A 16,117-nucleotide genomic window follows, 5' to 3' on the forward strand; every position below is an offset into this window, starting at 1 on the left:
AGAGAGAGAGAGAGAGAGAGAGAGAGAGAGAGAGAGAGAGAGAGAGATTTAAAATAATAAAATAATAACATATCTTAAAATAGAAGCCCAAATCTTATTAGATCAAATAGCTATCTATCATTGGCAAATAGTTGCAAAAGTCCCTATGCTCTCTGTGTTTCCCTTACCTCACCACTGGCGAGAAAGCTTGCAGACAATCCATGGCCCACACATTTGAGTAAGGCTCTTTGGCAAGGGCAACACGCATTAGGACAGAGGGCTCCCAGGAGGCTGGTCATGCTGCTCTTCAAGGTCACCGAGATCAGACCATAGAGCCTTGAAGATAAAGACAAGGCCAAAGTGACTGCTATGGTTGATGGTAGGGGACTGTGAACTCCAAAGCCATCTGGGAGCTGCTTATAGTCCCAGATGTTTGAGGAGAAGGTCAGAACTGTATTTAAAGCAAACAAACAACCAAACAACCAACCAGCTGGCAGAGCATAAAGAAGGAGTGAGGCAGATGAGACCCGATGGGGCTAAGTGGGGGCATGGAGGCTCAGTGGAGAGAGGGTATCTGAGTCTAAGTGTAGCTGAGGATAACTCAATTCTTAATGATTGGCTGGAGATGAGAAGTGGGAGGGGAGACCATCCTTCATTTTCCAGGTGAGGAAACAGGCCCAGAGATGTGGCAGAGCTGAGGCCAGATCCTCTGATTTCTGCCTCAGGACAAATGTTTTGTCCCTTGGCTATCATGAGACATTACACTACATAAAACCCACCTGCTCTGATTGGTCTCCCCTGGTGCCGCCCTCTACAGCCTGGCTGGCTTCTCTCTGCCCTCTGCCATGGTCAATGTCTCAGTAATAGAAGTCACTCTTAAGAGTTCACTGCATCCAGCAAGAACCAGTTAAATTCTCATTAATCCTGTTTAGGCAGTGTGATGGAATTTTAATACCCTTCTTTTAAAAGAACAAAGATCTGGTCTCTTGATACTGCGTTGGCTGTAGGTACTGGTCATGAAGTATTGATGTATGGAGTGGGAAAAGCTTGAGGATATCTTCAAAGCCTTAGAAGATTCCTGGGGTGCTGTCCCTCTTGTAGACTATCGCCAAAGGAAGGGACCCCAGAAAGCAATGGCAGCTTGACCTAATATACTCGTTGTTGGGTGACTTAACAGAGCATGAGTCCACCCAGCTTTCTACAGTTTCCACACCTTCCCTAATCCAGCCTCACCTGGGGTCTTAAGTTAAATCATTCCTGAGAGCGGGCAGTGGTGGTGCACGCCTTTAATCCCAGCACTTGGGAGGCAGAGGCAGGTGGATTTCTGAGTTTGAAGCCAGCCTGATCTACAGAGTGAGTTCCAGGACAGCCAGGGCTATACAGAGAAACCCTGTCTAGAAAAAAACAAAAAAGAAAAAAAGAACATCATTCCTAAGAGAGAAGAATGCCTATTTATTGGAGCCTACATATGTAGAACAGTGTCAGGCACCAGAGGGACCCCCAAATGAAAAAGACAGAAATAAGAGAGAGAGAGAGAGAGGCAGTCTCATTAGGGAGATTAAAAAAAAGAAGAGATCTCCTAAGAACAGCCTAAGATGGAATTTTTGAACTTCTGCCCACTCTTTAGACCCCATGCCTTTTTTTGGCTTTTCCTGGTAAGGAATCACAAACATCAGTTGTGTGAGAACACACAATTGAAAACACTAACATGTTAGGACGTACCTGGGTGTCTAAACAGCAAAGACCAAGCAACCAATAACGAAGGAGGTAGCCTTTGAAAGGCCTGGGGTTCATTGCTCCTTTGAGTCTGTCCGGGTGTGGTATCTGCTGCCCTAAAATGATTTATGTCCTAAATCAATTAGGCACAGAGGGCAGGTGATAAGGTTTAGGTGTTAGAGGTTAACTTGATTTGGTCACTTTGGGATGTCCAAATACAAGAAGTGTCCTGAAGTACACTCCCTGGAACGTGTGTGTTTGAACTTCGGAGATGTTATTTCTGCAGAGTGGGCCTAAAGCTCTCTAGTCTCAGTCAGAGAAGCCGGCGATGTCCCTTCTTGTCCTTCGGCAGCTTACGCCACCTAAAAGGACAGGTCACTTGGTGGTAACCAGGTGACATCCAGCAGTTCAGGATGAGCCAAGTGCAATCTGGGCACCACAGCAACCAGAATAGAGACTTTAATTCCTTTCTTAATACTTCATAATTCTGTCTCAGTGTTCGTGTGGACAAAGGTATTGTGGCTGGCTGATGGCATTCAACCGTTTCTGAAATACGCTGACATTTGGGGCTTTGTCTCCTTAATGCACTGCACACAAAAACAAAACAACACTTTCTTTTTAAAAACAAAGCATTCACCCAGAGCCAAGAATGTCCTGGGTCAACAGCCCTCAGCCTCCCTCCCTGGACTGAAGAGAGCGGATCTTTGGGCTCAGATGGATGAGCGGAGATCTGCTACTTAGAGATCACCATCCAGGTCCAGCCATCTGGCCTGGGCCGAGCACCTACTGTGGCAGGAACTTGGGGGACACCCGCAGTAGCAGAGCATGGAAAGTCACTCACTGTGTGTGCAGACAGACAAGGCCCATGTATTGAGCAGTTTCCGGGTGTCATGAAGAGAAAGGGTGTGAAGCCGGGGTGTGTGGGCAGTTCCCATGCAGTCATCTCCTCTGCATTAAAAGTGAAGCCCCTGAGTGAGGTCACTTAGGGAAGTCTTCCAAGAGGAGATATAGATTTGAGTTTATAAGAAAACGAAAACTCGAATCTGCAAGAGGAACCAAGCTAAGAGCCGCTGGGGCCACAGTGAGTCGACATGTTAAGAGAGGAGTCTCGAGATGTGTCAGAGGAACTGTGGTTCAGGATATACACATTGTGTGAGGAAGATGCAAATCCCTTTATAGCACCTCTGTGTATGATAAACAATACACATCTGGATGATGAGACCAAGTTTTCTTCTTCAGGCTAGACTCAGCACCGCCTTGATACTCCCATTAGCGAAGGGTTTTAAGTTACAGTCGCTTTACTGCTGCAGAATGCCCACTCACTTCCCTCCAAACCTTACAACTTCCTGTCTGCCTGGCACAGGATTCCATCTTTAGTCAGCTACAACATCATCAACTTGGACCCTGCTCCCCAGGGAATGTAAAATATATCCCTGCTCAAATAGCTTGAGAAATAATTACAAGAATTGACAAGTGGGATCCCATGAAATTAAAAACTTTTGTACAGAGAGAAACTGTCAGGAGAATAAGAAACATCTTACAAAATGGAAGATTATTTTTGCCTGTAACATGGTAAGAGATTAATGTCTGGGATCTACAAAACACTCTAAAAAGTTAAGCACCCCAAGCCTTGAAATCATTCAGTCAATAAGAGAGCTAATGAGTTGAGTGAGAGCTAGCTCAGTTGATAGAGTACTTGTCTAGTATGCAGGAAGCCCTGGGCTGCAAAGTCATTCTCAGCTACATGTAGTGGGTTTGAGGCTAGCCTGGGTCAAATGTGACCCTGGGGAGAGAGGGAGGGAGGGGCAGATGGAGGGACAGAGGGAAGGAAAGGAGGATGGAAGTCAGTAGAGAGGAAGGGAGGGTCGGGGAAGAGAAAGGGAAAATAGATATTACTTGAAAAAAAACTTCATGATCGGGGAAATGCAAATAACATGACATTGAGCTGATCCCATTATACCACAGTCAGAACAGCCACCATCAAGAAAATAAATGTCAGCAAATGGTGATGAGAACACGGGGATAGAAGAGCCACAGCTGGTAGAAAAATGAGCTGGTATAGCCACGATGGCAATCAGAAAATGTTTCAGCTAAACTTAAAAATAGAGCTGCCGTGTGACCCAGCTGTACCTCTCCTGGTAAACATCTGAGAGAAGCTAAGTCAGTATGTGACTCACATGGCCCAGACAAGGAGCCAGCCCGGGTAGTCATGGATGGATGAGCAGCTGAAGAAAACATGGTCCATCCACACAGTAGAGTGTTTCTCAGGTGTGGCGGGCGGGGAGTGAAATGGTGCCATTTACAGAAGAATCGGTGGAGCCGGAAATGACACATGAACCTAAATAAGCCTGATTCAGAAAAATAAGTGTCATGGTTCCTCTCATGTGCAGAATCTAGATTTAAATATAAATATTGATATGCGAAAGTATAAGAGGGGTTATTGGTGAGAGAGACATCTGGTGGGAAGGAGGAAGAAAAGAAGGTAACAGGGTAGAAGGGACAACCTCCACATTTTCTCTTACATGTGGAATCTAGACTTAACCATGTGTATGTATGTATGGCATATGTATGTGTGGTATGCAAGGAGGGGGGACTATTTCAGGGGGTGGAAGGGAACCGCTGGAAAGGGAGAGGACAGAAGGAGCAATGTGAGCGAGGCCAAAGATTTAAGTGTGAAAATATGATAAAGCCCATTGTGTCATGCACTAAAACATGAAGTGGGGTGAAAACAACCAAAACTCACGGCACACATGGAGAAGCTGTCAAAGACTAAAGCTCCCTTTATTCCTTCCTCGACTGTTGTGTGAAGGTGTCGCCTTCCTCATTATGCACGTGGACCAGTAGTGTCTCTGTATAGGGGACTTGCTGGCATTCTGGGTGTTGACTATTTAGATTACAGCCTTGCAGCCTAGGTATTTTAAAAAAGAACTTGAACTACTGAGGAGACTGAATAGACTCAAATACCTGGTATTGCTGGGTGAAGATTTTTTTCAGCGCGCAGGAAAGAAAGACATTATTACTTCTTTTTTCAAAGGGTCTCTTTGCCCACATAGAGGCAGGCAGTGCACTCTGCACCAAAGCTAAGATGTAAACTAAGAAGAAAAACCTCCCCTGGCCTCTGATTTCTGCATTGTTTTGACAGAACTGGGCACATTCTTTGAGTAGTATCCCCTCGTATAAAAACTCAGATATTTAAAGAACTAACTGGCTCTTTCGGGAAAACTGGGCTCTTTGCAAAAGCAAGTGCTGGAAACAGAGTGACTCAGAAAATGTTTCCTGGAGGGAATTTCTTGGGGGAAAATTCAATGTCTTCTATGCATTTTGCTTTTGATGGGGAGCCACCATTAGTCAACCTCTTAAATGTGCCCCTCCCCACTGTGTGTGTCCTTATTCTACAGAAGACCTGAGAAAAAGAGACACTCCAAGGTGCCCTTGGAGTGTATAATCTACTTAGAGTAAGCAAGACTTTTTAGTTTTAGGCAAAACACAGAGGACAAAGGAATACTGACTATAATCCAGAATTAAACTGTGAGGTGTTTAATTCCCAGGATGTGGGAATGGCCCTGAACTACCTATTTCCTCTTGGGTGCTTCAGACTTCTGTTTGGATGGTGTGGGCTTACTTTGATGGGGATAACGTATAACCAGAAGAGACCTGTTGAAGCCGAGTTAAGTGTGGTGCAGGTTGGAAGGCTGCCTCCCCTTCCTGTCCTATGTTATATAAGCCAGTACCAATGCTGACAAAGGGTTATGTTTAACCCATTGCCAGTAGCAGCCAGTATAGTCCACCCTATGACTAGCCCTGTAGACTTTCCTCTCTTCTCATAGAACATACATCCCCTTTCACACCATAAAAGGCCACAGCAAAAGGCTGTGCTTTCTCTGTTTGTGTTTTCTTAGCTGAAGAGAAGTTCTTACCCTGGCCATTCCCATCAGCTGAATGTCCACGTCCTCTAGGACAAGCCCTGTGCGTCTGTTGGAAGGAACGAGCTGTGGGGGGACAGGCCAAGATAACACCTCACCCTTTTTTTAAAATAAATTTGATTGTGTGTATTTGATACTTAGCAACAGGCTGTTATAGAATGCTGATAGACAGTAAAATACTTGCAATGGGGCATATTAACATACAGTAACCAGAAATGAACTTTTAAAAATAAAAGCAACTAACATCTAGCTAAAAAAAAAAAAAAAAGATTTATTTATTTTATTTATATAAGTACACTGTAGCTGTCTTCAGACACACCAGAAGAGGACATCGGATCCCATGACAGATGGTTGTGAGCCACCATGTGGTTGCTGGGAATTGAACGCAGGACCTCTGGAAGAACAGTCAGTGCTCTTAACCACTGAGCCATCTCTCCAGCAACGTCTAGTTCTTGAACAATGTCCCACCCAGTCCAATTCATTTTCATTAGCTGTAGATCTCATGCTGTACATCCTATTTATATATCTATGTTCTTTTATCAGCAGCCCAATTATGTGGCTTCTTCCAACCGCCAGGAAAGCCACAGCATCTGCCCACTTGGTAATAGCATTGGTAGTCCTGCTAATGCTAGCATTTGCCTATAGAGCTGGTATGCTCTTCGACACTTGTAGTTTTTGTTAGGCCTAAGTTCAGTTGGTAATGGGTCTGCTGTGCAAGTGTGTGCGCCTGGGTTCGATTCCTCCCACCCCCACAGAAATAGCCAGATGTGTTGTTGGCTTTTACTTGTAATATCTGCTCTGGGAGAGGTGGAGTCAGGAGGAACCGGTGAGAGACCTTGTCTCAATAAAACAAAGCTCCTGGAGAGAGGTTGACATTGAGGTTGACAATGGCTGGCCTCCACACATATCCACCCATTTGAACAGGAGCACACACAGGTACACACATTATCTTGTCTTGTTTTCAGTCCTGGGAGTGGAATCCCTCAGGGTCCTGCTCATGCTAGGTAAGCACTCTACCACTGAGCTGCATCTCTGACCTTCTTCTACCTTTCTCTTGGAGGCAGGGTCTCATGAAGGTGCCTAGGCTGACCTCGAACTTGCTTTGTAGTGCTGACAAGCCTTGAACTTACGATCCTCTGGTCTCAGTCTCCCAACCACACCTAGCATCCATAGAGTTCACTCTATGGATGCTTTTCTCAGTGTAGATGCTAGGTTTCCAGTGTGAACTGAATGAGCCCCGTATCCCTGCCCCTGACCATCCCTATGCTAAAGACTTTGATTGGGATTAGGAGTGTTTTATTAACTAGAGGAACCTAGTTCTGATTCTACCTCAATAGAAATGATTCTTTCAGCCATCTTTGCGTACCAGCCTTGCAACCAGCCGTCCACACTGTCCTGGTAACAGTCCCTCTCCATACTCTCCGCTCCTTAGACTCTCAGAATCCCTACACCCCAGGTTTTTCATTCTGTTTGTGTCCTGTCTTTTGGGAAATTCACTATAAGAATTTTTTTTTTCGTTCTTGAATTTCTGTGGCCAGGAAGTGGAGCCATACAAATGTGGTTTTCTGTGAATGAGCTGCACTTGGCTTTCCATGTAAGGAGAGAGAGCGTGAGGAATTGGGGCTTGGGAGCCTCTGGATCCCCCCCCTAGACTAGCAAGCCCAAGCGTAGTAACAGTCCTGCTCTTTTGTGTTGTTAGAGCTAGCAGCAGCCAGGAGGCCCATTGCCATTCGTGGTGAGTTACCTTCCTGATAGATCTGCCTGAGCCCCCGGCCTGCCACTCTGCATCTCTCTGAGCATGTCTACAAGTTAAACACTGCCAGGTGTCATGTAAGAGGCATCTTGGCAAGGAGAATGGAGAAGGAGGTTTTCCTGGCAAGTACAGAATACTGGTACTGTAAAGAGCTGCTAAATAAATTTGTGTTGGTTCAGCCCTAGGGGACTTGGGGGTGGAGGAATGTCGAATGCTAAAAACATTTTATAAGTCTCAACTGTCCGCCTGACGGCTCCTTTATTATCTATCCTAAGAAAATCTGAAGTTGTAGATGTTTGTAAAGCTCATGTCCTTTTGTATTTGTTTTTATGATTGCCTTTTCCTACTCTGAGACAGGGTGTGGGGGAAGCTTCTCCATCATATGATCAAGTTTAAGTTGGTTCCCTGTGTACCTTGCGGTAAAAGTGGTGACATGTTGCCTGCCTGTCAACGATGTCAGACTCTCAGGACTGGACGGAGACCAACACTGGGTCTGTAGGAATTCATTTCTGAATCCCTGGCCCTGTTTAAAAGAGAGTATAGAAACCGGACTCACACAGAAGTCATTTTCATAAGTTTCCATCCCATGCAGCTGTTAGGAGGTTGGAAGGGACAGGAGGAAGAGAGCCAGGGCTGGCATGAGTGTCTGACGTCATCCACCAGAGGAGGAGCTGTGTGCTCCTGGCAATGCTTGTCCAGGTCTCAGGCTCTCGCTCTCAGGAGACGTTCCCATAGATGGAGCCTAAAAACACCAGAATGAGCATGGGACCTTGTAAATAGAACTGTTGATCCTGTTGGGCCTCAGTCATGGCATTGTATTTGGTTCAGGCTGCAGGGACACATTGTGGAGTTATTGAAAGTCAGCACCCAATGAGGTTGTGTACTGTGGGCACCAGGCAATGCCGGTGGTAAAAGAATGAGTCTGTGACAAGAGGTTTGGAATTCCATGAACCACAAAACTTCATGTCCTCTAAGGAAATAACAATTTTCTTAATATTCCTATGCAGTCTTTTCCCAGAGAGGCCTTTAACATTCCTGATGGTAACATTCTGTGTTTCCTTTACTCCTGTACTAGAAACACAGCCCTCAATAGCTCAGAAAGGAGAGAAGAAGATGAAGGACAGGATGTGCTATGGCAGTTATACAGAGCCCTGTAAGAAACTTAGAAACAGAATAAAGGAAAGCACGCCTTCTTGAGTGTATATGGAGTGGGTTTTAACCCTTCTCTTATTGTCCCCTGCCTCTCACATCCTTTCTTCCCTCCTTTGACGCCCACATCCTAACGTAATTAAGAAATTGCTGAAAGTGTAATTTTATATCCTGTTCTCACACTTACATCAGGCTGTAAATATTTTACACAGCCCAGAAGCTACAAATGAGACGCTCATAGATCTACATAAAAATGGGAAAGTTATCATGTACAAACTTAAAGACAAACTAGACAGAGGTATTTAACATTGTGTAACCATGTATCACTCTCCACAACTTGCAAAGAACATCTTAAAATAATCCCAAAGGTTAAACAGCTCAAGTTCTAAAATGAGTAAAATGTGGATAAGCAAGAAAACTACAAACAGCCCTTAGATACACATTTAAACTTTTCTACTTGAACATATCATGTCTGAGAGCGTTATTTAGAATACAAGTGTTTAAGTGGTGTCCTTAGCACCACAGTTTTAAGAAGCAAAGATAAATGAAATAAAATTTGAACAATTGAAATGCCTAGAGAGAAGAGACAAGTTCCACTGTGGTTTCTCTGTAGAATGGGTTAGCTAACCCATCCTGGATCATGAGGCAGACCCAGGGCTGTGTGAATCCCACCCAGATATTTGATGATGGGAAAACCAGACCACTTCATGGTACCACATTAAGGAAGCCTGAGAAGGAAGAGACTGCAGGAGTAGGAAGCCATCAGCCTTTCCCCAGGATTTTTCAGGAATAGAACTATTTTATAATCATAAACATGCTTTCAAAGGGCATAGAAATTCCACTATAAGTATTTCTCTACATTTTAAGTCTTATAACACTTTGTTAATTTTCACAAAATTATGTAATAAAAACACTACACAATAAGTTAGCTTGTTTCCAAGCATTGTTATTGAACAAGATGGAGTAACGAACATCTTTGTGAAGTCAAGTCTATTGGTTTGTGGTAACTCTGAGCAGAAAAGCATGCAGCGGGATTGAGAATCTAGCTGGAGACCAACGGAGTGCCTGTGTATGTAGATCTGTAAATCTTTTTGTTGTTTTGGATTAGTTTGTTCATTGTGTGTGTGTGTGTGTATGTGTGTGTGTGTGTTTTGCTTTTGTTTTGACTTTTTTGCTAATGTTTTTTGGGGCCGGCCTCAAATTCCAGACATTCTTGCTGTCACAGCATCCCAAGTGAGAAGATTATAGATGTGTGCCACCATCACTGGTGGCATCCTCATGGGACTTTAAACAGCTGCATAGAGGCAAAGCATTGGGCCCTGCCCTCCCAGGTCCTCCTGCTAGCTCTGACCTCTCACTATTAGTGATCTCAGTGTGAAAACCCAGGCATCCCCCACTGAGAGTGTGTTCTGTAGCTCTTACTTCATGCCTCTCTCTGGCTGAGTTCATCCACTCCATCAGAGACAGTGACAAACCCTTCCCCCCAGCTATTGCCCATGTGTATTCAGATACCATTAAACATTTCTACTTTTGGGTCTAAAAAAAAAAAAAATTAAAAAAGAATACACCACACTTCCAAAAACAAATTCTGTGAATCAGAACCTTATGCCATCTCTCTGCATTTAACTCTGGTGCAAAATCCATCTCTCATCTGTGTACGCAGGTTCGAAGCTTACTCAGCTCTCTGTGCTGAGTTACCCCAACCATGTGTGTGTTACCCCAACCATAACCCACATCATCATTACTTTCTTTCCTTTCGACACCCCAACCCTTTCTTACTGATCTCTTCAGGCTTGCTTCCCCCACTAACCCCCACTTGCCGCTCCCAATCCACGTTTAAGACTAATCCAATTATGAGATTGTAAAATCACCAATCCCATGCCCCCTCACCCCGAGTTCCGTGTCAGGCTTTGTGTAGTCTCTCTTCTCCCTTGGGCGAGAATTCAAATCTTCTCTGGACCCTACCTCATCTGGTTTCTGGATCTCTTGGTTCCTTCTCGCCCAGTCCCTTCCCAAGACTCCAGGCACACGAGTCTTTATTTGCTTATATGAAGCAGCTGAGCACTTCCCTGATGGCCCTGTATCTCTCCTCACTTGGTTAATAACCTTCGCAGCTCAGCTGAGTACCAAGTCCCGAGTCCCGAGTCCCACTCCTCCTCTCCCACACTCCTGGGTTTTCAGCTCACACCACACTTTGCAATTAGAACCTTAGTTCCTGATTATCTGATGGTCTCCTCTCGCCAGACTTAGGGAGAGTCGGGCTCTTTGCTTGTTCTTGTCTTCAGAGCCCCTTGCGTACTGCTTGGCTACTGGTCAGTGCTCAGAGGTTTATCTGTTGAGTGGCCGAAGGAGCCAGCATCTGATGCTGGGTGACACATGACAGGCCCTCCTGTCTAATACAGGATGAAACTTCAGTTTTGTTCTTTTGATATGTTCAGTTCTAAAAGGCATTTGCCAAGTTAACACAATAATCTATCTGTAATTTTTTTTTTTTCAAATATAAAGCCAGACGCTCAAAACTCAGGCAGCCCTAACTAGCTTTGTTTTGAAATTAAGATAATAATCCAAATTCATGATCTTGGCAACGCCAGCTGTTCACATCTGCATGTCAGCCTCTCCTCCACAGAAGAGAGCACCAGATCGTCCTCTGAATATTGAACAGTAAGAGAATAGCGCTGTGCGTCCTCGAGCTTGGGTGACCTGAAACCCGTTGAACTCTTTCCCAGGGCACAAGCCAAAGACAGAGGTGTGTCTGCAGAATGTTAATGGCACCTTTTACACTGGTGTAAATGAAATAGCCTCGTTGTTTTCTCAGGATATTGATCTAGTCTGTCAGAAGGCTCATAATTTCAGTAAGCGAAGTCTTCTTCAAGGAGCATCATCTGGGAGGAGGCCAGCAACCCCATTTCATAGAAGGGAGTGCTCTGGGGTCCAGTCCTGTTCTTGTCAGTCCCTGTTCTTGCGAGAGGATCATGGGGTAAAACTATCACGTAGCAATCTGATTTCAAAAGGTAGTATTGAGGATAAAATTAGTCAGCATGTATAAAACACATAGCATTTAATTTGTGTTATTACAGACAACACTGCTATTTTGATTATCCACAAAACACCTTTTCAGGCCCAAGATTTCTCTCCTCTCTCTCTCTCTCTCTCTCTCTCTCTCTCTCTCTCTCTCTCTCCCACACACACACACACACACACACACACACACACACATGCAACAAAAAGCAGAGCATAGATGGATAATTGACTATCAACTATTTCAAGGTAATTGGCCTCAATGTTTTGTTTTATTAAATGATCATATTTTGGATTCTGATAATAGAGCACACAGATGAGTTGCATTCCTGTGTTGGATTTGTTTCCAAATAATATGAAAAGAGATGGGTCAGCAGGGGAGTGGGGAGATGTGTAGCCAGGACAAGATGGGTCTGCAGGTCAGTGAGGAGGCTGGGCTTGTGCCATCCCTGATACTTTCGACTGTATTTGACAATGTCATCAATAAATGGAGACAGCACACTGCAGACAGTGACTACACCCTGCCTGTGACTAGCCTCCTGGATCCTTTCTTATTCACTGAGCCCGTTCCCATCTCACTCCCTTTATATCTTTTGAAGGAACAGCTGAGTTTGGTGAACTAAGCAGGACTCAACTCCATTCTGTTTTATTTCTCAGGGGACAGCTCAGGGTGGAAACAAAATAAATCCAATTTCTGAATCTTCTTTGTTCTCAACCACTTGGGAATTCTCTCTGAAACTACTGCGGGCATTTTAAGTAACCCTGCTTACTCGGCAAGAACAATGTACCTTTCAGGCAAGCTGAGAGGATAAAATAACTCTGCCTCTCTGCCTTTGCATGCCAGACAAAGGCCTGAGCTATTAAATACCAGTGCTCAGTGAACTAATGCCTGGTGAGCTGGCATTGTGCTTGGCATCTTAGGATCTCAGCCTCTATCCTGTGTGAACGTGTAACCTTCATCAGGTAGCCGCGTTGTGGTTGGCTGTTGTGTTACATGCTGGCTTACGAAGCGGAGGAAAAACTCCAGAGCCTTGCTTTCGTTGACCTCTGCAGTTTGCGAGCGCAAGTCAGAAAGCATGGGATAATAGTGTTTGCATTTGGTCCCCTCATGGTTGGCCCTCCCCTGGTGTGGAAGCTGGCCATGGTGGTTTCTCTGCTTTCCTATGCTTAACTCTTCTTTCTGGATGGGAGCCAGCAGAGAGACAATGGCTTTGCTTGCCCCTCCTGGCCCTGAGATTTCCCCTTCCAGATCAATTTCCTTTCTCCATTTTCAAAGAGAAGAATGTGAACTTCCGTTTCAGGTTTCTTATTTTCCCTCTGGACTTTGTGTCAAGGTGTGTGATACATGGCCGTGTAGCCGGCTCACGTCAGAACAAGGGTCTCAGTGAATTTTGTGGAACATCTTTCCTTCTCCTAAAAAATAAGTCGGGCTCTGAGTTGTTCAGGGCAGCCAGCATTAGGCATCTGAAATCTATCCCTCTCTCTCTTGGGTACCTTCTGCCAAGACTGAACTAAACCTGGAAAGGAATAAGGTTCAGGTCTTACCAAAGAAAAGGAGGGTGCACGCCAGAGCCAGTGCAGGGGTGCTACCATGAAAGTCTGAACTGAGTATTCTAAAGGCAGAGTCAACTTGAGTGTGCCTGCTTTAGGGTACCAAGGCAAACTTCCTAGAGGAGGCGTGAGGTGTTTGAGCTCAGGGCAGAGCAGATAGCCTGATTTTCTATTATGCTACTAATTGGATAGTCTTGGAATCCCAGTGTGACATTTTTTTTAAGTTATTAGCATACAGAAAGCCACTCCAGCCTCCCCCGCCCCCAGGACACACACTGTCCTGAGAAGGCCTAAAATTAGACTGAAAAGTCAAGTTCAAGCTGTGTAACCTGCCTCTGTGGCCTCAGGCATCGTATGACCAGAATGAGTCACATCCCCTGTGCTGCTCAGGTGTGCCGGCCGCCCAAGAGCTGTCCCAAGACTGCCCTGCAGAGGAGATTGCCATAAAGGGCTGGCAAACTGATGACCTAGCACTTTTCTTTCCTTAAACAATCCTGCTGCCCATGAAAGCTGCTGAGTAAGGAGCAAGAAGCCTCCTACCTGGGGCGTTAGTCACTAGCCCTTTTGAGCAATCAGCGAGACTGGAAAGACCGTTGTGGGGCTCTGTCAGCACTTGTCGCTGTTACCCAAGATCCTTTCTGAGACTTGGGCAGGCATAACGGCTTCAGCGAAGTTCAGAAACCCAGTAACCTTGTTTGGAAATGTTAGAGTGTTCTGAGCTCAGGTCCAAACAGGCCTGCCCTGCTGGGTTGGGGCATGGTATGGATAAGGCCAGCCCTGCAGGCCGATTCCTGTAGTCTTGCTGACTCCTGTACCAACATCCTCTCAGACCTCTTGTCAGCCAGTGGATGCTTCCCTAGAATTTCATCCTTGATTCCACAGGAGCCAGGTGACAGGTATTAGAGGGGCCTCCTGTGCCAGAAACCACTGTGGACCATGGCCTCCTCATGTGACAAAATTACATCAGCCTCACTCCCCATATCCTCTAGTGCTCCTGTGAGTCCAGTCTGCAGTTTTTGTGCTTATGTCTCAGGCATTGGGGGACCAGGAGGCGATGGCATTCATAATCACAACCCACTGAAAACAGTGGCTTCTGTGGAAGGAGATTGCTAGGTGGAACAGGCTTAGAGACAGAGGAAGCTCATCTTGCTAAGTGGCACAAGGTACTCAGCATACCTGGGTCTCATGTCCCTGACCCTGGAGATAGCGGTCAAGAACCCAGGAGCAGAAGGAAGGCCTGTGCCGAGAAAGTTCTACTACAAAGTTCTGCTATGCTGCCCACAAAGCGTTCTTAGAAAAATGGGCCTTCATTTTTCATTTCTGGGCAATATCCAGTAACCACTGTTGTAAGACATAACAGCTTTGTTGTAAGACGTAACAATGGGTTGTGCAGACTCACAGGGAACCACAGGTGGCTGTGGCAGTTCTGTAATCTCCTCCCTCCTCAGCCACAACATGATCTGAGCTGGACAGAAACCAGCCTTTCCCTTGGTCCGCACAGCCCAGTGGCCTTTTCTCAAACCAAGGATAGGGAAACATCCATGCGTTTTGACCAGCAATTAGCGTTATATACTTAAAATGCTACTTGTAAGGGGAGCATCTGTGCTCTCAACCAAGGGGCCCAAAGCTAGAGAAGTCACTCTAATTGGCAGTTAGCTACCTAGCTCCAGCTGTTGGGAATCTCCAGGTCACCCAGCATCCCTATATAATATGCTACCTTCTTCCTATGATAGAACTGTGGTTTGCCTCTGAGCACATCATTCCCTTAAAAAACGGAAGTGTAAGCCAGGCGTGGTGGCACACGCCTTTAATCCCAGCACTTGGGAGGCAGAGGCAGGCGAATTTCTGAGTTTGAGGCCAGCCTGGTCTACAAAGTGAGTTCCAGGACAGCCAGAGCTATACAGAGAAACCCTGTCTCGCATGCTCTCTCTCGCCTATGCCTGGGTGGGTAGAGTTTGTTATGATGGACAGGACTCCTTCCCACCCTGAGCTCATTTCAGCCTTCCTTGGTAACAGTGTCCAGGCTGTGGCTAGTGATTGGCAGCTGGATGTTAGAGCCCATACCAGAAGTGGTGTTAGAACACTATTGCCTTTGGCTTGCTGATAACTGTTGTCACTCGGCAGGTGAGACGCAGATGAGATGTGTGTGCCTGGCTATACTAAAGTGGTTTGGGGTCGGTTTTGTTTTGTTTTGCCAAACAATCCACTTCCTTCCAGTAACTTCTCTAAGATGTTGGGGGAGGGGTGGAAAGAGCCTTTGTCTGAGACGCCCAGTACCTAGACCTTCAATGGCATGGAGTCTGCTTGCACAGACCGTGTTCCCACTCCTGTCTCATTTTCCTGACCCACTGGCTCTAAGACAGAACCTGGGTGGTGGTCTCCCCAGGTCACCTCATCTGAGGCCCTTGCTGTTCGGCCCTTGCTGGTCACACTTCACAATGCCTCTGCTTACTCTGCCCTTCCTCCACTTGCACATCCTTACCTCCTTGCCTGCCACGGGGCACCTGTTCGATTCGATTCATCTTGCCTGCCACCACAACCTTCTCACATCCTCCTCTTGGCCGGGGATACTCTCCACTCCGTGCCTTCCACAGGGAAGCTTTCCCTCCCTCCTGTTGGACTTGTTCCTCTTACAATACTGAGTTTTGAATTCTGCTGTGTCCCTGATATTACAGAGCAGTAGACATGCTCTCTCTGTCCCTTTCTCCCTCCCTCCCTCTCTCCCCTACACTGGTATGTGTATTAAGGACTCAGTGATAGGTATAGTAGTGAACCAAGATAAGCAGATTCCTGTCTGTGTGGAGCTGAGGGTTGATCACATTATCCATGCTCCTGTTATACTCTGAATGGTTGTCACAATCCCTGACACACAGCTGCAGCTTGTTCCTCGAATGCTCATTGAGTGAACTCTGATGGGCAGAAATGGGTACTAATGTGGAAAATGGAGTGTTGGTAGGTAGATTTCGTATGGGTACAAAGTACCTGGAAAGCCTAGAAAAGTCACAGTTTGCCCTCGTACCGAGAACCT

General features: G+C 45.8%; 1 protein-coding gene across 1 annotated transcript in view; it reads left to right on the forward strand.

Moving 5' to 3' along the window:
- Positions 1–16,117, forward strand: part of Prkch (protein kinase C eta) — a 198,928-nt gene that overhangs the window by 162,412 nt on the left and 20,399 nt on the right. The window lies entirely within an intron of this gene.

This window comes from Mus pahari, chromosome 7 (genome assembly GCF_900095145.1).
Source record: "Mus pahari chromosome 7, PAHARI_EIJ_v1.1, whole genome shotgun sequence".
Lineage (NCBI taxonomy): Eukaryota > Metazoa > Chordata > Mammalia > Rodentia > Muridae > Mus > Mus pahari.